Source organism: Lepisma saccharinum, chromosome 14 (genome assembly GCF_977018435.1).
Source record: "Lepisma saccharinum chromosome 14, izLepSacc3.1, whole genome shotgun sequence".
NCBI classification, from domain to species: Eukaryota; Metazoa; Arthropoda; class Insecta; order Zygentoma; family Lepismatidae; genus Lepisma; species Lepisma saccharinum.
This window is the reverse complement of record NC_139242.1, coordinates 62,478,211-62,501,244: the sequence shown is the minus strand read 5'-3', so window position 1 is coordinate 62,501,244 and position 23,034 is coordinate 62,478,211. Positions and strand designations below refer to the sequence as shown.

Here is a 23,034-nt window from a genome sequence, read left to right as displayed (position 1 = left end):
CTTCGTTGACCCTGTACGTACTTGTCTCACGTCATCTGTGAAAGACTAATGGCCAATAGCCTCCCAAAGTGATGGTTGATTATACCAAGAATAAAACTCCGCAAGTCAGAAAAACTTGAAATGACCGAAGAGATGCTAGAACTTGCAGAAACATACGAAAAAACTATCACACAAATCTAACTTTGAACCTCAAACTTGGGTATGAACAATCCATATGACTGTATAAGTTCACTTTAAGCTCAGAGAGGCAAATTGGGACTGTCCATACAGTTTAAAGTGGGAGCCGCGCTACTGTCCTCTGTGCATCCACCGGGAATCGAACCCAGGACTCCTTGAATACAAGGCGACAGGAAGACCCAATCCACATCTCGATCGCTAATGCAAAGAAAATAGCTACCTGAAAGTGATCGTTGACAACAGCCACAGCTACGAATTTGCAGCCTAAAACTCGAATTACACTTTTTCTTCGAGAACTTCATGTAAACATACACAAACAAAAATCCGTTACACTACTACGCAACACGTATAGGAACTGACTGTAGCAGTACTGAAGACTTCAAGAGTACACAGAGTCTTACCATATCTTATCGCTGTCAGCAATTTCCCTCCCCAGAAAAATGTGTGTAAAAGTCTACAAATGAACAAAAGGAATTATGACGTGCTCAACACGTGGCATATTTCCGGTGTGACGTCATTCTTATAATTTTTTTTATCTTACGTACCTTCGATTTCAAATAGCACATATCTTGGACATGATATAGCGGAGTTCGGTAAATTAACCGGAAATGCACAGTGCAGAAATTGTTTACTTGTCTGATGATGAAACGAAGTGAAGTTGCAACCGCGTTTACAGACGTTGCATACCCATGTGTACGTATGGTTCATGTGTTGACTCGCAAAGAAAAACTGACCAATGGAGATACCACAACACCAATTCCTCGATTAGGCTATACCGGATGTCTTAGGAATTGACGGATGGAAAGCGGCGAATCAGTGATCGGTTCAATTTTGTTTTGCTGTCATCGTTTACTTTCGTGTCCCAAGCAGAGGTATCAGTCTACGCGTAAACAACGGTTGTCTACATGTGGACTATGTAATACGTTTAGGTACTGAAGACTATATAAAATAAACAACATGGCGACGAGCGTGAGATTAAATGCGGACAGTAACTTGTACCATTTTACTTTTCCCCAACAACCCATACATGGAAGAGAATGCTATAAGTTTTTGTTGTGAATAGGATGTTCTGGACGCAACTACAACTGGCGGCTGGGAAACAGCGAATCAGCGATCAGTTGAATTTTCTTCGACTGAGATCGGTAATTTTCGAGTCACAAGGTACCGAACGTTGTTCGCGGGAAAAAAACAAATGAGCGTTGGGTCCACCACATGTTGCCAAACGTACCGTAAGGCGAGAAAGAGTCTTCTCGGCCAACGGTATTGCCAGCACCAGAACACGCGGTCCTGAACGATGAAGTTTTCGGAAGGACCACCCACAGGTCGGAATGCAGGACGACACAGAGGGTGCGTTCCGAAAGTCTTAACGAAACGAACGCATTGAACGAAAATAACTGGGCTCGTGAATCTGGTGAAACCAGTTATTTTACAGACTTATGGGACACGCTAGGCGAAAACGCAGGCGCAGCGTTTTGTTTAGAGAAAGTTTCCGCATGGCGTCAGCGGAAGGAATGTCCTTATGGCAAAAATAAACTCTATTATGGCAACTGTTACTCATTTTAATCACATTCTAAGAATGGTCAAGGCATACTTATCTTGTGCATGTTGCTTCATATCGCTATCTGTTAAAATTATAATACATTTTCCGAACTAGTGCAGTTTGAATCCATCAGCACGCGCTTTGTCTGCAAGGAGCAGACGATTTTCACGGAACAAACCAGCATCCTGGCCCGTGCGTTTGGTGAATCTCGTTCTTGCACGAAACGCACGGAATGCGACTTTTGGGACAGCATAATGAAACTCACGGAACGCACGGAAGCACTTATGGAACGGCCAGTTACCATAACTCGTTTAACGCGTTAAACTCGTGCGACTTTCGGAACGGGCCCAGAGTCATATAAAGACAACTGGCAAAAACAGAAGCACGCTTAGCAACGGTGCTTCGGGAGACCGATGTGATTCCTTCAACTTTTACTTCTCAACTGAGTTTGTTGATACCCAATCGGACCGCACGCCCCCGAAAATGATTGGGGGCCAGAAATAGCCTTCAAGGTCAGCCGCCAGTTGGAGTTGCGTTCAGTAGTGTCAAATTATTTTTTTGGGTCGTTTACACAGTCTACGTAGACCATGTACATTATACGTCAATGTAATGTATGCATAAATTACGCCTACACAACGCACGTAGACGTAGATTTATAGTCTACGCAACATTACTGGCCCCAAGCTGCCGAAAACCACTCGCGGCACCAAACAAACGAGAATATAGACATTCCATTGTGCAAAACCTACTCTCACCTCACAGTCCCCACTCCCCTTGCGCGGTTGTAAACGCGAGTAGACCCTCCTTAACGACGGCGAAAATAGATGTCGACGTTCCTTCACTTATTGTACTTCCTTTAAACGCGCAAACATCGAAAGGTTGGCAACGTTGTCTGAAAGAAACCTATGTTGCTTCAAGAACGTTCACGTCGCAAGTGAGATTTCTACCTCTCGAAGACGATTGGCAGATGGAAATAGCTCCAAGGTCACTCGCCAATACATGCGGCATTTAGCATAGAAAGCTCACAAGAATTCATTAACGACACCACGCATCGCTCTCACGGTACAGAAGCAGCTGATTCCCGCCACGTGTCGTTCCCTTCCACAGTCCGTATATACGTCACCAACCCTCTCGCGTGCTCCTTACTGCAGGCACGGCATTATTTCCGTCCTCCAATAGCGTAAGAGCGTGGGCAGATTCCAAGGATATGCTCGTCTGAGTGGCTGTTCTGTCCACCTGCTGTGACGTGTACATAACACACCCCTATAAAGGCCAATCGCCTTAATACGATAAAAGCCCTGCCCGGTAAGGTCAAAGCTCGAAGACAGTTGAAAACCGGAAACTACCAGAAATGATATTTTCGTAAGGAAATCTTAGGTTAATGGTAGATATAACCCTCATGAACCATCACCCCTGGGTCTACTACTGTACACGGTGTGAAGTCAAGAGGCTATATATAGGCTACATTTAAGCCACTGTATATCAAAGATGGCCGACGTTCCCATCCGCATCGTAATAAAACACACCAGACAGGAAATTCACGTATTTACGCCAGCATATTGCAAACACGATATACGCATCATAAAATACTGGGCAGTACTCAATTGGCCGTTAATATGCCTTTGATCAACAGTGCCCACACCGAACACTTTCAATGTGCACGGAAAATTTTAATTATTCCCGTGTAAATTCACGACAGGACGGTTGGGATATGTCGGTTCGGGCATCAATCAATCAACTTTATTTTTCCACCATCTTCTTTGAGAAACCCTGTATGCGCAGACATGTTTTGCCTGGTTACATACAGAGGGCAAAAAAAAAAAGTAAATTATATCAAAAACAGGCCCATACCGACGGGAAGAGCTGCTTCGTTGATCCTGTCACTTGAGCGTGGGCCAAGAATAGCGAGGCTTTCCACTCGAGAGAAATCACAGCACAAGAAACACTTTCTTCGCAGGTCAGTTTTTACGCTCCTTTCTTGGACATCCTCTGGCGCCAACCATTCACTACAAACTCTCTGTTTACGTGATGTCTCGGTAACAGATACGCGCAACGGACGGCAATTCTGTCCATTCTGCACCATGTTTAGCTGCTTCAGTACAGCGGGTCAAGAAATAGTAACACTCAGGGAGTCGTAACGTACCCAATTTGCGTTACACGGTACGTTCCATTTTGTAGGAGGAAGAGTATGGTTCAGCTGCTGGTACCCATGTAACGTAACGAAATGCAATATGTTATAGACTGACGTTACAGAGAACGTAACAAAATGTATTATGGTAGATATTAACGTTATAAAGGAACGGAACGAAATGAGCACATTGGAACATAACGTAATATGCAATATGGTATATACTACCGTTACAAGGAGCGTAGTAACGAAATGCAATATGGCATATACTAGCGTTACAAAAACGTAACGAAATGCAACATGGTAGTAAATAACGGTACATATGAATGTAATGAATGCAATCCTCCGTAACGGAATGAAGTGAAAGGCAATATGGTTAATTAACGTTACATAGGAATGTAGCCAAATGTAAACCACTGTAGCGAAAAGGAACAAAATGCAGTTGGGTACATACCATCTGCATAAGGAACGTAAATAAATTCAGTATGGTAGATGTTAACGTTACAAGGAAAGAACAATTCACAAATGTTAGCTAGTAACGTTATAGGCGCGTAACAAATATAATCTATTAAACATCAAGGAAGAAAAAGGAATAGCCCAAATCTCTTACCTTTCTTTTGAACATTGCGAAAACTCAGTATATCGTATGGGATTAATGTGAAATAGCCGTTAAAAATATGGTTGTTTGTAAAAAAATGAATTTCAACCAGGATTGTTAAAGGGTCAGGAATTTTAAATCAATTCAATTCCGGTTCAGCAGGGAATATTAGCAAGCATAAATGGATCTGGACCGTAAAGAACAGTTTTATGTTTAAAATATTTCAATTCGTTACAGGAACCTTTTCTCCGGATCAATTGAAATACGGCACAGGGACCTTCTTTCCGGATCAATTTAAAGACTGTCTAAGTTCCATATTGAAATGAAAGAATACGCAACTTGGACCGAATTAAAACTGTGCGATAAAGAAGGTTCCGGTCTTGTTGCGGAACCCAATAGAACCCATTAGAATTTATGGGTTCGTGGACGTTTAACAATCCTGATTTGAAAATTACATTTTTGGCTCGAAATTGAATACAGCTTCCAACACTAGTGTAGAAATGAGTAAGTCATAGACGTGCGCACGGGGTTTCCAACGGGGGGGGGGGGCACATGCCCCAACCCCTAATCATTGACGTCTGCCGATATTTTCGACGCAGGGACAAGCAAGGTATTTTTCCATGGGGCATATTAACCAGATAATAGAGTTGCCCCTCAAGAAACACCACTTGAATTCGAAATTATCGCATTCCTGCATTCCCATTATAATAATTAATGTCCATTACTATGACCGGGATCAAATTATACGCGTGAAATATATACTTTTAGCTGACATTCGTTTTCTGAAGGGGAGATGTGGCCATCCTCGCCCCCTTTCAGATTTCCATGCTCCTATATTATTATACTTTAATCCAGAAATGTAGGGTTGAGGAATCTTATCGCCGGTTATTAAACGATATTATGCTCTTGAAGAAAATTAAGTATTTTCAAGCCGATGAAAGTTCACAAAGCAACAACGGCGGAAGAAGGTGCAGTGGCGCAACCACAGGGTGCAGGGGAGATTAGCTCTCAAACTTGTACGGAAATCAATTCTAGGGGGTTAGTGGGCAAACATTGAACTATAGAAAGAAAGGTTGCAGAATCTAAGAGTAGCAAGACAAAAGGATACTGAAGATGGATTTAGTTTTCACGTCGTCGTGCACTATTTCTTCCAGACGCTCAAGAGCACCTGCAAGGAGGCACAGAGGGGCAATTGCCCCCTCTTGATTTCTATCTTTATACAAATATAAATAAAGTTATATAAACTTGGACAGTTGCTGCTGCTTACGGTGTACGTTTTGCCCGTGTAAGGTAATATATAGATGTATTATTAATTTTTGAAACCCCACCGTTCATTTATAAACACACTGTATATGAGTCTTTGTGAATTCGAGTCAATTAAAACATTTTGCGTTGTTGGGAGATTATCTATTAGGATAAAATTTGGACATAATGAATCTAAGTAGAGAAAATGCAACTTGTACGTATATCAAAATTTCCATGTCCAACTGATCTCCGAAAGTAGTGTTTAGCACGTCACATTTAAAGTATATTGTAATAATCTTCAATTAGGCCAAACGTTAACGAACAAAACAACATTTATTTAACTTATAACTTCATGTTATATAAACTACATGAAATACATTTAACAAAGACAAAAGACAATCTCTCTCCAACTCGACTTGTTCACAGTATCTCTTCTAAAATTTTTATCTTTTATCTTTTTCTTAACTTCTATCATATATAAATGATTGATTTGAGTCCACTTTATGCACAGTTAGGCTAATCGGGACTGGACCTACAGTTTAAAGTGAAATCCCAATCACTTGTGCCTCCATCGGGTATCGAACCCGGGACCCCTTCATTACAAGGCGACGACGCTACCACTGCGCCATCGGGGAGGCCATTTCAAGTATAGTCTATGATTGTATCTAGTAGTATATGAACGAGATGTGTCCCTCCATTCAAACAATACGTCGCTTGTCCCTACCGAACGAAGTGTGTCACTTATAAATTAAGTTTCCGAAAGCAGGTATTATGCATGAACAGAACAAAAAATACTCGTGAGAAATTACAAAAATTATAACTAAGTTCGTGGCGGGAGTTATTGACGGTTTTCCCCACAACCTATCCGCTTTAGGTTCCGGGTTCGAGTCCTGGTCTGTAAATATCTTTTTTAGGTGTCTCTTCATTAATTTAATCTAATTATCATCCATCTTCATAGTTTCGATTAATTATAAAAGTGACATAAAAGCGAAGCAAAATAAGAACAAATAAAAATAATTGCAAAATGATTACAATGTCAGAACTACATTTGAAAAATAAAATGCGAACAGAAGATTCATTTTCAAACAGGTATTTGGGTAGAATTGTGTAGACAGACAGCATGCTCCCGAAAGTTGCCAATCCACGTGTAGCATGACCTTCGATACTGGGGTTGTGCTTTTTCAGGAAAGTTTGCTCGACGCTCCTCAAGCGTCTTATCAAGAATTCCTCGGTGTTTGCAGCATTACCAACTTATTTTCCGTCGGGAAAATCTTTTTTCTCCTATTTAATCTGCGGTTGACTCTACAATACAGCATATTAATCAAGATACAACAACTGAATTACTGCGAGGTAGGTTAGAAACCCTGCGTGCTCAAGAGCAGCTTCGATAAGGCACCTGAATTGTTTCGAGCTGAACCATGAAATGGGCGATGATTATTCCCCAAGGCCATTCCGTAAAACTAATGCCACAAGAAGTTTTCTGTGTGGATTTGTGAGCATGAAATTGTAGGTTAATGATAGTACTACAAGACGTCAATGGATTTATTTTTCTGTTTCGTTATTTTATATAGCTTTCCTACCTATATAGTTTGAATAACTAATTAATCATTTGATGAGCAGACAAACACGAAGAAGCCGATCCCGTGGCAAATTGGTTAGCGTAATAAACTGCGAATTCTAATGTCGGATTAGAGCCTGGACTAGAAAATATGGATGGGTTGGGTCATTGTCTTTATACCACTTCCATCACCTATCACATCCTTTATCATCGCGATTAACCGAAAGTGGTAGACGCGAAATAAACATAGAACCTTTGCATGGAAGTCCGAAAGAGAGGGGAGGGGGGGTGCATGCTTTCTTCATACAGCATGGCTGTCGGCTACATGTTTGACATCTTAACACAACTTCTTTCAAACATCGCTCATGAAATGTATTTCACCTATCGTCCTACGGGAATCAGAGGAACGTAACTACAAAAATGCTGTTTTCAGTTTTGTTAGAAAAAATCCTCTCAAGAGTATTTGGAGTAAATCGACATTTTTCCACTTCTAATTCTTATCTGTAAGGCGGAGTCACATTTAAGAGTCATATTCCTAAGAATACATTATTTCCTCTCCTATAAATTTGATAAATTGGAGTTAAGTCCCTCTAGTTCTCACACATGCTATCAGCCCCTATTTTCTAAAAATTGGCACGTTAGGTATTACGCCAGATATGTCATTTGGGTATGATACATTCTTATTATATGCGTGTGGAGATTCGAACAGTGTTCTCGGCTTGCGAGCCAGGTTATATAGGCATTAGCGTCCAAAGTTTAGAGCGCATACATTGTTCTAAGCAGGATGCTCTCTACCTTATCATGGGAGCAATGTATGCGCTCGAAACATTGGACGCTAACGCCGATTTAAGCTGGCTCGCAAGCCGAGAACACTTCGTCAGGAAAGCTACACTTTTTTACCCATGAAAGTTATTGTCCGTGGCCTCCAAGCAAGGTTCTTGCAACAAACTGCCTCGAGAGAATTATGTGTAGGCTATGTGTGACTTTTCTGTTTCTCAGACCACGTGTGACTACCTACAAATTATGTGAAACAATAACATAAACAACTTCCCATCTGAGTATGAGAAACCACTTGCATTCTAGCCGGGTTCGATTTTTGGTGGAGGCACAGTGATTCAAATTCCACTTTAAACTGTAGGCCCACTCCCAATTAGCCTATCTGTGCATACAAGTGAACTTAAAACAAGACAAACTTTCATTCTAACCTCAGTCACTTATGGGAGCTGCTTAGAAGTAGTAGTGTTGACTGCCATGACTAAAATTTCTGGATCCAAGTTCACTTCCTCTCAACGATTTTATTTGTTGTTTTAAGTCCCCTTTATGCACAGTAAGGCTAATCGGGACTGGACCTACAATTTAAAGTGGGATCCGAACCACTTGTGCCTCCACCGGGTATCGAACCCGGGACCCCTGTCTCGACGATTCGACTGAGTCTGCACTCCCTGCGCTACACTTCGCTGTCTATGCAATGTAGTTTTAAAAGTTGTTAACTGAGGTATCCTAGTCACCAATTCCACCGCTGCCACCGGTTAGTCAAGGTGTGACTCATCATCAGCCAGGCTCGGGCGAAATGCAACTCATTAAACCGTCGCGGACGAACTGTAGCATTTTTCTAGGAATTTCGCTTTCGGACGAAACGCTACTGAACCGTACAGCAGTCCCAGTGCCTGCTCCAAGTTGCACAGCTGCTTTCGGAGCCCTTGGTTTGGGAAGGGGGTGGGGGTGAGGAAAGGGTCTTGATTTTTCATACTGAAGCTCGTTCATTTCGTTCTCCTATTTCTCTTGGTTGAATTTTGTGAGATACGGAATCTACCTCATTTTCCTTTTCATTACGTTTTATTGCGTCACCCACGGTACTCTTACATGTACTTAACATTTTCAATTTCCCTGTACCTGCACCCTTTGGTTAGGTAAAAATAAATAGCTGCAGTTCGTCAAATGTTGTATTTTTGTTTTTGTTACCCATTTTTCTCGTACATCAGTCAGGGGCAATGGAGCTACTGGTAACAGACGTAGTTAGGAAATAGCATGAATTGTTTCTTCCCCGCACTGTAGTTGACCGATAAAAGAACTATGTAAAGTCTCGTTTCTATTACCACAAATTTTACCGCGCAACATGACACGCGGCATGCGACGCTGCATGTGGCAAGCATTTGTTGAAATGGAAACTGTCTGCAACATGCCGCGGCGCAAGTGCCGGGGACAAAATTGCCCCAAACGATTAAGACGCACAACGTGCGCGGCGGACAATGGAAACAGCCTGCAGCAAGTTCCTGGGGTAAGGGGCATACGTACTAGAGTAGAAACAGACGACGCGACTACAATCTGTGGTCCAACAAGATTTAATAACAATGCAAAGTCACTTGCAGTCGTTCTTACAAAGTTTTCGTATCCACTTTGAAGACATAAGTCTCTTATCAACGAGTTAATTTTTTGCTAGCAAACTTCTAATCCACCATCTAGGTTGTTTTCGCCTCTTTTTTTTTTTTTTAGAAATTCATGATACGCGCCTGCCATAACCACAAAACCCGCCATAGCTTTATTGTTCATCTTTACCCAAGTTAAATCACCACCAAATTATTACAATACAAGAGAAGAAACACTGACTACTCTAAAGCACTGCACAACGCTACACTGCGATCCTGCACTCCAGTGTTGTTGCGGACGTATTTTGAAGAAGTAGTTTTGAACTGGAAGCAGTACGAGTACACTAAATGACGCGCAACATGCGCCGGCACATGTTGCATGTCATGAGTCTGGAACTTGTCTGAATGGAAACGTAGCTTAACAGAAACAGAAGGCTTTCACGATTTGTCTGAATATTAAAGTGATCTCTTCTTTCACACCCAAACATAAACAACTATTTTCAGATTTGAAACCGTAACAGGTGTGTAAGGGGTGACCTTCCACGTAGTACACCCAATCGTCAACTTCATTCCACGTAGTACACCCTGGACTGCTCTTTGCAGAATAACGAGGCTCTGGCGACTGACCTTATGGCCAGTATAATTCTGTGTGTTCTGTTTTTTGTCATGTGTGCTGAGTGCCCCTTTAGAGCATCAGCTTTTAACCTAAGTCAGAATATTTTAATATTTCAGTTATTCGATATTACAGTTACGTTATTTGTTATGGTAAGGGGCTGGACCCCGTATAACGTGGCGGTTGCAAAATAACCTAAGTGCTGACGCACCCAAAATTAAAAAAGAAAAAAATGTAACAGGGAATATAGCTTTAATAAATGCCTATAAATATTTCACTATTGTTTATATTTATGTACATGTTGTTAATTTTGAAATATTGTGAAGAAATGCAGCAAAATGCTACATATTCGATTACTAATGTGAGCCACTGTACATGTTATGTTTTTATTTCATGAACAATGCGACACCACATGTTCCGAGTTCAGATCCCAGCCTGTGTATTGTTTTCATTGTTTTCATCGTGATGTCCTTTCATCAATTTTGTCATTGCATCACCCATCCTCGTCTTCGCGATTAGCCAAAAGTGGCAGAAAACCAAAGTTAAATATAACAAATCAAAATCAAACATTACTTTGCAAGACAAGAATGGATAGGTTATTTTGAAGCTGCTGTTATTAAAAGCAAATTGTATGTAGCTTTCCTAGACAGAAGTTACAAACACAGGAACTGATTGATTGGATAAGGGCTGTGGATTCCTACTCGAGCAGAAAATATATATGTTTCAATTTATTACTTACAACAATAGCAGCTAAATCAAAGAAAACTTGCATTCACAGTTACAAATTGACGTGTTGAATGATCTTAACTACAGATTTCTCTCACTCCAATTCTGATTAATCGAACAGCACACCACAACGTGGGTCATTAAATATTTCCAACTTACTCTCGAGTTCCTCAACTAAAAATAAATTGACTGCGAGACAAAAACTCCTCTGCGATAACTGTATACCACGTTATATGCAGAGTATACGTAAGTTGAAATTCCATCATAATAATTTGAATTCTTCAAGTAGTAGCTACAAATATAATTTTTAATGCATATTTTCTTAGCAAAATATGAAGTTTCTCACTTCACAAGGATAACTTATACACAGTATTTCACAAGAGTTTTTAGTTCGAGCTAGTCGTAGGCCTAATATGAATATAAACGTCACTTCATTACTTAGTTTAAAAAAGTGCCAGGCAATCAAAATTCGAGGGTATGCCTGAAATTATTTGTAGTATCTCATGTATCAAGGGGGCTTTTTAAGTAGTAGTAGTAGAAACGTAATTATACTGTATGTTGCAACTGAAACCGTAGCCTCGAAGACCGAAGTCGTTGAGTGGTCCACTCATACATTCGATACCAAACATTTCAAGTTCGAGTAGACACCTGGGCATGGCTGTGTTTTTTTTGTAAGCATCCCTTCATAGATTTAATATGATCATCATTCATCTTCATCGTCGCGATCATCTACAAGTGGCAGAAAAGCGATATAAAACAAGAATAATACAAAAGTATAACAAACAAAAGAGGATAAAAGGATGAACTGAGTTAATGATAGGAAGTTTTATAAAATTACTGTTTCTTGAAGAATCCTGTCCTTTGTTACGATTGTATTTCTCAGTCAAACGTTGCTCAATGTTCACGTCGACTGTCGTCCTTACGTACTTGAAAATTACTTTCATGTCTGCCTATGCTCTTCTTTCAAACGTGGTAGTAGGGTGCTCTGTCTGTTTCTACACCAAAAAAATTTAATGAACCTCCTGTCCAAGAAGACAAGAATTACTGAAAGTAATTTTGAAAATTGTAAGCGGATGAGGGCCCTTGTAAATGATAAAATATACTGTCCTTTTATTCGCTTAGTTTTGAGAATCACTTCCCATACAATTCTTGCCTTCTTGAGAGTCCAATGGCCCTGTCTAGCCACAAACCAGTTGCGCAAACGCGGTTTCGTTTGTTTCGTACAACAATTCCATCTAACGTTTCGTTTCTACGTAGTTTCTACTTGCTAAAAGTGCCTTTCATATCGCCTCAGGGCGTTGTCTACTCGGCTGCTTCGTGACCGAAGGTCACGTGTACAAAGTTTGAGGATTCACATTTTCCGATTTTGCGTGGTGCTGCTGCTACGAGCGAACACAAGGGAAAAAACCTTGGACGAAAAGTCCCCGCGCAGCTTCCCTTCTACTCTTCAGCTCGGCCCATAAGGAAGAACGGTCAACTCTCCCCCTCCCCTCCACGCGGTAGTACAGTGCACAGGAGTCGCGGGTCTGCACATGTTTCTTTCCTTGTGGTTCAGTTCGCCTTATCAAGGTCGTGCAGCAAGCAATTATTTTTCGTCTTCCGATAGGAAAAATCTTGCCTCTCGCTTACGTGGATGGAGCGTAGCACAGATGATTCTTTGGTTGATCCTTTATGTTTCGACCTTCAGCAACTTAATCTAAGCACGAATCATTCTCATCGCCAAACATACTGTATTTTTTTAATTGATGTAACACATGTAAACTGAAAGAGAGAGAGAGAGAAAGATATACATAAACGTTTTCTTACAACAAACGTTTGTTTTCCTATCGTATAAAGTGAACGCACATGTTAAAATTCATCTTGCATAGATAATCAAATTAGAACAAATCCACGTAAAGTGATTTAGTATGCAGAAAATAAATATATTTGTGATAAATACATAGTTAATCAGCAAATTCCAATAACCAGAACTTCTGTCACGCCGCATCTTGTTTACGGATGTTTTCAAACGTTTTGTTTTACAATTTCATTTTTTCACTGACATCCAAAACGAAAATACGTATTATAATTTAATGACTTTCAAAATGTCAAAATACTGTAATGTTACTATGCTGCCGATCACAATTATGAGGCTTCTTCGAACACGCCTTCGATAACGGTATTTGCTATTCGTAACGGATATGTGTATCACTTTTTTGAAACAGACTTTTGTGGAGGGAAAGAACTGTAACGTTACAAAAGTAACGAGCACAATTATACGAGAGACCTATGTTATTCTCTCCGGAACACGGCATCGGACACGGTATTGCACATCGGAACGTCTGTATGATACCAGCTATCAATAACGTTGTTGCTTTGAAGCAAGGAGTGTAACGTTTTTACAGTCGTGACCTCAATTAAGTTACTGGTTAATTGTAACGTTACTATCACTTTCCACACACACTAAAGTTACTAGTCAATACGTGACGAACTTGTTTCTTACCCTGTAACGTTACTGGTTGCCGGCAATGGATGTAACGTTAAAGCGTCACCTAACGACCTACTGATTTATAGATCAGTTATGGTTCGGTACCGTTATGCACACCTGTAACGTAATGTTCATATACCTGAGGTAACGTTTCTGTTCACGAAAAAAGTTATTCTGTTTCTGGTTGTAACGTAACGGAAACCGTAATTGAAAATACCGTTCCATTTCGTTACGTTACGACTCCCTGGTAACACTACGAGTATGCAAGAACTCCAATTTTACCCACAGTTCAAAGTGGGATCCGAACCTGTAAACCTTCCATTAAAAGACTACACGTCATGGAAGGGGTCCAATACTGGTTTGTGTTACTCGTAACGGCCAGTGGCGTGCCTAGGTATTTCGTACCGGTGGAGGTGGTTATGCCTAATTTCTTGCCAGTCTGTCCCATAATTTGGCAACTTTCTCTGCATTAGATTTCTGCAAAAAGGGGGATGGGATATGACATTCACCGCTCTGGGCACACCACTGAAAATGATCACTCTTACCACCTTGGTAGCGGCTCCCACGGGGCAGTACGAAACAAGAGGTTGTGGGTTCGAATCCAGGGTATGGGATGCGAGTTGTGAGTGTTGCCTTTTCTGATTACGAAAAAGTAACTCCATTAGGTTTTTGTGCCCGAGTATAAGCACGTCGTTTGCCGGAGAAGTGGATGTACGTAACCCTTGAACTCAAGCGCATAATTTTTAAACATTTTAATTCAAACACTTCGCAATTGCAAGTAACCATGCACTGCCAACAAGATTGGCAAGGTAATTTACTCGTTACGTTTTTTACGTTTAGGCGTAATTTACTTCGCGTAAAAAAACAGATTTTTACGCAGATGTAAACAAAAATAATTTTCTTTCGTAAATTAATAATAGGCCTATAAAACTATTGTATTTTAAATTTTAAACTTAGTTTTCTTACATATTTCAGACAAAATCATTATTTTTCTATTTTTCTGAAGATTGTTTATAGAGCCGACTTAGCCTTACTGACAGATTTTAAAAATAGAACTGTTTTTTCACACATTTTTAAAAGTTGAGAAACCTGTTGTTATATAAGTCTTGCAATAGTACTTGTATTTATAACATAACATTAAGATTAACGACAATTTACTTGGATTGGATTCCAAAGTTTTAGTAACTGCTTCAAATTCCTTTTTTTATACGTATTATACACTTCCATAGGATAATTATAATGTGAATGTGAATATGGTAGTTTGTACAATTCCAAAATAAGAGCACATACAAATTCGGAAGGAATGTTTTCTTAAAGCCTTTTTTATGTTTGATTCTAGTTTTTTACGTACTTTACGTTTTATATGTATTTTACACGTAATTTACGTGTCATGTAGAAAGCCTCTTTTTACATGTAATTGCACAACCCTGACTGCCACACATTTTCCACATACGTATCTTGAGAAAGTTTGTATTCAGGTGCATCAGTTCTTCAGCACGAGTCTGTTTTCACGTAAGAACCGTGCATAAACATTCTTTGTTCCAAAGTGTACTTGCGTTGCGGCATTATAACAACACTAATAACTCTTACCAACACTGAACCTTTTTCTTCGGTACAATTGGCGGACCTACCGCCCGTTTCGTCAAGTTAGAACGACAAACCAAATTGTAACTTTCCATTCAGTAAGTGACCAACCCTCGTATACAGAACTTCATTCAGGATCACAAGGGAAGTTTTCATTAGACGGTTGCAATGTAGCACAGTTTTCGAGACATGCTCCATTTTATTCCACACCCCTTACATCTCAAAAAGGTCAGTTGGCAGGCAGCTGGCGGGATTTCAGCAAGGAACATTTGTTCGACCTAAGATCTCGAGATTCTGCCCTACTGCGCATGACAACGCCGAGGTATCTAACTCTCAATTCCCTCACAAGTGCATTCCTGTCCATGAGACGCAGTGTTGCCACGCGAGCGAAAATCCAGCTGGTATTTTCACAAGAACATTCCTTCGAATGTGGTCGCAACAGCTTCCGATTCTCATTTTTTTTATTCAACACCACCATTTCTAGCGTACGCAGAGGGGGACTGATGGGGCTAAGCCTCTCCGAAATTTTGAGAAAATAAACATTTTTAAATAGACACAGGAAGATCGAGAAAAAAAAAACAAGTGGTAAATGTGAACACCCCATTAAAATGAGCTCCGATTGCCCCTTTTTGAGAGTGAAAAGTTCTAAATTTAAGAATTTTCTAATTGTGTATGCCGTTCCCATAGAAAGCAGCTATGTACTATGTTCTGTTACAATTCCAGCCCCTACCGAAAAAAAATCGTGTACGCCAGTGACCACCATCGTCCCTGCATGAGGAACCATCTGGGGGGGGGGGAGCTAAAAGGGGAAACACTTTTTACATGGCAAAAGGAAATGTGTGTTGTGACACTGATTAGTTGGCGTGACCTCACAAACTGCTTGCATAATGCACACCAGACAGGAAAAAAGAGTGCTCGGTGAATTCCCTTGAGCATGCACGCGACAAACATGTGTAAATAGAATTTAACTGAATCGTAGAAAGTATGCGTGTTTAACCCATGCATTTTATGAAGTTTGCAAATGGTTAAAGCTTCAATGTACCGTAAGGAAATTTGCAGAGTTTCAAAAAAAAAATGTTGACTTATCTCTAAAGTCCACAGTTCCGGAAAAGATAAGAAGGCGAAAGGTGCCAAGAGAAGGGCAATGAAATGGAAGGAAATGTCCGTGGCTTTCGTCAAATGTATAACTTCTATAAAATGACTCGAAGTGGCGGGCTCTGATCTTGAAAGCCACAAAATAGCGTCGATGGGACTCGATGCGCTGACCACGCGTCTCCCAGAGAGAAGAGAAAAAACAGGTCAGAATGGGATGGTCAGTATACTAAACTGACCACACTACGAACACGAGAATCAGTTTCCATGTCCAGCCAGACGCGATGACCCGGAACTGCTCATCCTCCACCGGCCTTACCCGCTCTGGATGGCTGTAGGAGGGGGAAAACTTAGCATTACGCTTATGGGAGCATTATTTTACTTGTTCTCTTGGGAATATCGAACTTCCAATGGTGTAGAAAAAACATTGAATGAAAAAAGGACAGGTTGGAGATTTTGTTTGTGTTGGGGAAAAGTCTAAACTTCCATTTGATTAGCCGCAAGAAGTTGTTTGCGCATAAGGAAAACGTGGGATTCTGTAAATATTTTTTATAGATCGTTAGCTTAATAATGAAAGTTTAAAAAACAGCTTCCACTTGCAACATGGGGAGAAATTCACACTCCCTTGTACTATCTTTAGTTTCTCAGTAGCAGTGCCCATTCCGACGAAATTCAAATAAATAAATACCTGATGCAAAACTGTCACTTTTCGCCTTAAGGGCAACGGATTTTAGTCGGCAACGTTTTGGCCCTTTAGGGCTCCCAAATTACTAGCGTCTCGAGAAAGGGATGGGGTAGTAATTAGTATTTTAAGTATTTATTTGGCAAAAAAAGTTTTTATTTATATATTTTTTCGTCGGGGGTAAATAGGGGAGCAAACTGCTGGATCAGGGGGGTGTCCTCTTTGTCCCCTTCTGATGCCGTCACGGGATAAATTGCCTAACTATGATGGGTATGTGAAATAACGGTCCTCGGTAACAAAGGTTAGAGTGTGCTGTACTGAGGAATTTAGCAAGTGGAACGTAGCCATGACGCACTTGGAGAATGCAAAGGCTAATCAAATTGTTTTCATTCCAAGTTCCCCTCCCCGCACTTCCACACTCTTGCAAACGTGGAGGTAATGATCTTTTGTCCCAACAGCCTTTTTAATGCATTTCTCGGAGCCTCCGGTGCAGGCCATAACAGCAGGATGGGCGCGTTCAAAAGGACCTCTTGATGTATTCGTGGCGTCGCTTGGTTTACGAGGTCTCCCCCGGACGCGTGGACTTTTTGCATTTGCCACGCGATAGCAACGTCAAGAAATTCTTCGGCTTATTGTTTCTGCTGTTAACGGGTTTAGGAGGTGAGAAGTCATAATTTCTCCTTGAAAAAAAGTAAGCGCAGAAATGCGAATGCGATGACGCATTTCTGGGATTAAAAAATTACATGCACTACCTACATAACGTTGGGTTATTTTCGGTTCGGTACTTTGTTGCTAGGTTGAGAACGGCTCTGACGACAGATCGACTATTATTGTGTACTGAACGATATGTTATGAAAAGACTGACAAGTTACATTTTTCAGGGGGAAGGTGGGGGGAGGGCGCAAACGAAACACATTTTCACCCATAACAGTGTTGTCCCATCAAGTAACGTTGCTTCTGTTTAAAGTTATCGTGTTCCTGCAATACCCTTGCAATAATTAACATACATTACTTAGACTGAAATTAAATTATGTGCGTGACATATGTATAACATGGTTTGGTTGACTTTCATTTTCCAGGAGGACGTGGTCCTCCTTTCTCCCCTTCCGGATGTCCAGGACGAGTTATGGCAGAGGCAGCAAAAGCTGAAACTGATAGTCCTCTCTTGATCTTCAGACGCGGACAAGTAAGCAGTATTAACATCAACAATAGCAATACTAGTTTTATCATACGTTTTGATAAATGTTCGATTAGACAGCTGATAAACTTTTCCAACACTTGCAAGCTATAGTGATATGCTACACACTGATACCACCTAATACCACCTACGAAATTATTATTATTACTACCATTAATCTCCTAGAGTCTTCAAGTGCTAAACAAACTATATTCTTATCACATTACTTAACAAATTTCCACACTTACAAACTTAAATCTGCAGATTCTCAGCACCTCAGTTGAACAAGTGTCGCTCGTAAGATGCACAACGCTGTAACTGCACACAATAATGAAATAAAAATATGACTTTATAGTCTCGTGCCGGGCCATTTATACGGGCTCATGCTGCCAAGGACAACGATCATTAACATTTACCTCCTAGATAACGCGCGTAAATATTTACATATACAATTCGTATCAATTTTTAGATGAAAGAATAATTAAAATAGCTTGACAATACAATAGATTAGAGATTATGTTAAGCCATAAACCAGGAAGTTTTTTGTGTGGACATTCCTTTCTTCGCAGAGATAGGACTATCGAACATGGCCTAAGCAGTTCTCAAAAAATCTTGGGAAGTTATGTACACCTGTTACATTTCTAGCACCTGAAGTTCGATATTAATATACGAATATAACATATAGCTGTAGTTTTTCGTCAAATTTATATCTTAATAGCTAGAATGTTATTTCATAAGCAAAATGTTACTTTACTACTTATCTACACGGATTGGGTTTAAATTCAACTGCAGTGGATCCGATGAGTTTGGGGTAGGTGTATAATATGATGGACCCGTATTCGAAACGACTGCCTCCACGATAGATTAATGGCTAACGCTGCCGCATTGTAGTCCCGGGTTCGATTTCCGGCAAAGGCACTTGGAATTCAAGTACAAACTCAGGCCAAGTCCCGATTACAGATGGATCGAACCTATAATACTAGTGGATAACATTGCTACAAATGAAACCGATCTATAGCGCACTCTAACGTATTTTCCCTTATTAATGTCATTGGTAGTGAAGGGTCGAAAGGAACCAAATAACAATCTGAGAGAGAAATGTACGGGAAAAAATCTCGGAACCAGGCCTGCTTTAAGAATCCCAGTATTGTGTCATATTAATAAAAAGAAAAGGGGACAACCTTTTCATTAATATTTTGTTTCCCGGGACATTCTTGGTAATTCCCGTTACTTTCCTGTACTCAATCGCACCACATTTCTAGGAAAAGACGGAAAAGGCAACCAAAACAGCTTTGTACTCCCGAAACTATCAGGATTTTATGACTAATATCTGGTGAAGTGTTAAACGCGACCTAAAAATGACCAACACTTTTTTTGTACATCACGGTTTGGTCAAAATATTACCTAAAGTGAAAATATGGTAAAATATGCATTTATATGGCAAATAAAACCAATATTATAGTGGTGTTCACAAGATAGTTAAAACAGGAAAAGGAAAAACTGTCTAAACCTTATTACTCAGACTTCGTAATAACAACAACGTATGGACAACCTTACCTTTCCAGCAAAGCCACATCGCACCATAAGCACTGGTGGTCCCTCTTCCGGAACTGAACCAGTGGCAAAGAACAAACTATGCACAAACTGAATGCAACATAACACCAAGAGAACGTTTTACAGCCGGAGAGAGAACAATGAAGAACGCACATCATAAACAGCCAACGACTTACTTAAACCAATGCATCCAGGCGATTGCATCGTTAATGCTCTGGCTAGCAGAACCTGCTTTCAAAGCGAATCTTAATCGCTATTTAACCCTAGCCATTTGCTCCGTGTGTGTTCGAAAGTGCACACAACTCTGTGCGTGACGGAAGCAGGACACTTGTGAAAAATGTGCCATCCTGCAGTTAACGGGAGTTATTATCTCTTCTCCAATAGCATCTCCCAGCCTTTTTCGCGATGACAGATTGCTGCCAGAATCTCGACAACACTGCCACGTTGTAGCCGTGGTTATTGCTCCAGTTCCTGACCACTTTTTCCGTACATGATACAATCCACTTCTATTTCTCTCGCACGGTGTGGAGCTACGACATTCTACGAATCACGTTTGAATTTTGTCATCGTTTAATAGTTTTGAATATACTGTATTTCTTCTATACAAAACATGAGATGTGCTAGTATAAAGTAGGGATGGCCAAACGGATCCGGATCCGAAAAATCCGGATCCCCGGATCCAAAAGTTCCGGATCCGGGTCTGAAAGTTTCGGATCTGGATCCGGATCCGAAAATCCGGATCCGGATCCGAGAGTTTCGTATCTCAATCCCATTATAATATAACCACACCTTAGTCCTACAAGAATTTTTTTCAAGTGTTGTTCCTAAAATACTTTGCTACGCATCGGCTAACACACTCGTGCACAAATGTCCGAAGTGATTTTGTAAATGCCATTGAAACGAATATGTATTCATTCGAATGTATTGGAAAAGAAAACACACATAAATGTGAGACATTCCATTCCAGGATGAAACCTTTAACACATATAACAAGATAGAAATGTTATACAAAAATTATACAATTGTTCTACAGTTACAGTTTTACAAATTAAAATAAAACATTATAATATATGCAGTGTTATATAATTACAAAGTGTAAGACTAACAAGGGAGGTTATCTAAGTGTCCCCCTCCGATTTCCATGAAACTTGGCAGTATAGTGGGGCCCAAAGGAAGAATTAGGTGTTTTTTTGTTTCAGCTAAAAAACGGTTTTAGGGGGCAAAACCCCCCCTCAAATGTCAAGATGAGGACAAATTGAAGTGAGGATCTGACCCCTGTGTCTTTCCGATTTCCATGAAACTTGGCAGGTGTATAGTGGAGCCCAATGGAAGAAATACGTGTTTTTTTGTTTCAGATAAAAAACGGTTTTAGGGGGCAAAACCCCCTCAAATGTCAAGATGAGGACAAATTGAAGTGAGGATCTGACCCTGTGTCCCCCTCCGATTTCCATGATACTTGGCAGGTGTGTGTATAAACGGGCCCAAATGAAGAAATACGTGTTTTTTTTTTGTTTCAGCTAAAAAACGGTTTTAGGGGGCAAAACCCCCTCAAATGTCAAGATGAGGACAAATTGAAGTAAGGATCTGACCCCTGTGTCCCTCCCATTTCCATAAAACTTGGCAGGTGTATAGTGGGGCCCAATGGAAGAAATAAGTGTTTTTTTTGTTTCAGCTAAAAAACGGCTTTAGGGGGCAAAACCCCCTCAAATGTCAAGATGAGGACAAATTGAAGTGAGGATCGGACCCCTGTGTCCCCCTCCGATTTCCATGATACTTGGTAGGTGTGTGTATAAACGGGCGAAATGAAGAAATACGTGTTTTTTTTGTTTCGGCTAAAAAACGATTTTAGGGGGCAACCCCCCCTCAAATGTCAATATGAGGACAAATTTAAGTGGGCATTTGATTTATGTGTCCCCCTCCGATTTCCATGAAACTTGGCAGGTGTATAGTGGGGCCCAAAGGAATAAATACATGTTTTTTTTTTTTTTTTTTTGTTTCAGCTAAAAAACGGTTTTACAGGGCGAAACCCACTGAATTGTCAAGATGTGGACAAATTGAAGTGGGGATCTGACCCCTGTGTCCCCCTCAGATTTCCATGAAACTTGGCAGGTGTGTGTATAAACGGGCCCAAATGAAGAAATACGTGTTTTTTTGTTTCGGCAAAAAATTTGTTCTAGGGGGCAACCTCCTCTCAAATGTCAAGATGAGGACAAATTGAAGTGGGGATCTGACCCCTGAGTTCCCCTCCGATTTCCATGAAACGTGGCAGGTGTATAGAGGGGCCCGAAGGAAGAATTACGTGTTTCTTTGTTTGAGCTAAAAACTGTTTCAGGGGGCAAAATCCCCTCAAATGTCAAGATGAGGACAAATTGAAGTAAGGATCTGACCCCTGTGTTCCCCTCCGATTTTCATGAAACTTCGCAGGTGTATAGAGGGGCCCAAAGGAGGAAATACGTGTTTTTTTGTTTCGGCTAAAATACTGTTTTAGGGGGCAAAACCCGCCTCAAATGTCAGGATTAGGACAAATTGCCGTGGGAATCATCTGACCCCTGTGTCCCTCTCCGATTCCCATGAAATTTGACAGGTGTATAGAGAGGCCCTATGCCCCCTGTTTCTTCCTATGCCATATTTACGTGGTTTCGGGGTCAGATCCCCACTTCAGTTTCTCCTCATCTTGACATTTGAGGGGGGGCTCTATACACCTGCCAAGTTTCATGGAAATCGGAGGGGGAGACTTAGACCTCCCTAGTAAGTAAGTGTATTAATTAATTACAAATCGCGCACACGGGCGCACACACACACACACACACACACACATATATATATATATATATATATATATATATATATATATATATGTATATTAGCAGGTAACAATATGTTATAAACACATTCTTACTTTCCAAAGAAGGGCATGTGGGATGGCAAAACGGATCCGGATCCGAAAATTCCGGATCCGGATCCAAAAGTACCGGATCCGGATCCGAAAGTACCTGATCCGGATCTGAAAGTACCGGATCCGAAAATTTTGGATCCGGATCCTAAAGTTTTGGATCCGGATCCGAAAATTCTGGATCCGGATCCGAAAGTTCTGTATCCGGATCCGAAAGTTCTGGATCCGGATCCGGATCTGAAAATTCCGGATCCGCAGATCCGGATCCGAAAAATTTTAGGATCCGGATCCTAAGGATCCGGAACCAACCGGATCCGGATTTCGGATCCGGATCTGGCCACCCCTAGTATAAAGTGCAGTTACGTAGAAGTGGCGCAACACGTCATCGTACGAGCATATTCCATGCGAACCAAGTCTGACGTTGTAGAGACCAATGCGTACACCCAACTGTCTGTATTACACAATGTGATGACAATGCATTGAAATAATTACATCAATAAGCAGAGAACAATGCCTGCTTCGAACCAACATAGTTTCATTCCTTAAAACAACACAGGACGTAGAATAAAAAAGTAATGAAAATAGTGGTGGACAATTTGTCTACCATTATCTTTGCCGTTGACTGTACATGTGC

At 40.7% G+C, this 23,034-nt stretch overlaps 1 protein-coding gene across 6 annotated transcripts in view; it reads right to left on the bottom strand.

Annotated features, from left to right (window-relative positions):
- trio (trio Rho guanine nucleotide exchange factor) overlaps nucleotides 1-23,034 on the bottom strand; it is an 820,581-nt gene that overhangs the window by 56,049 nt on the left and 741,498 nt on the right. The window lies entirely within an intron of this gene.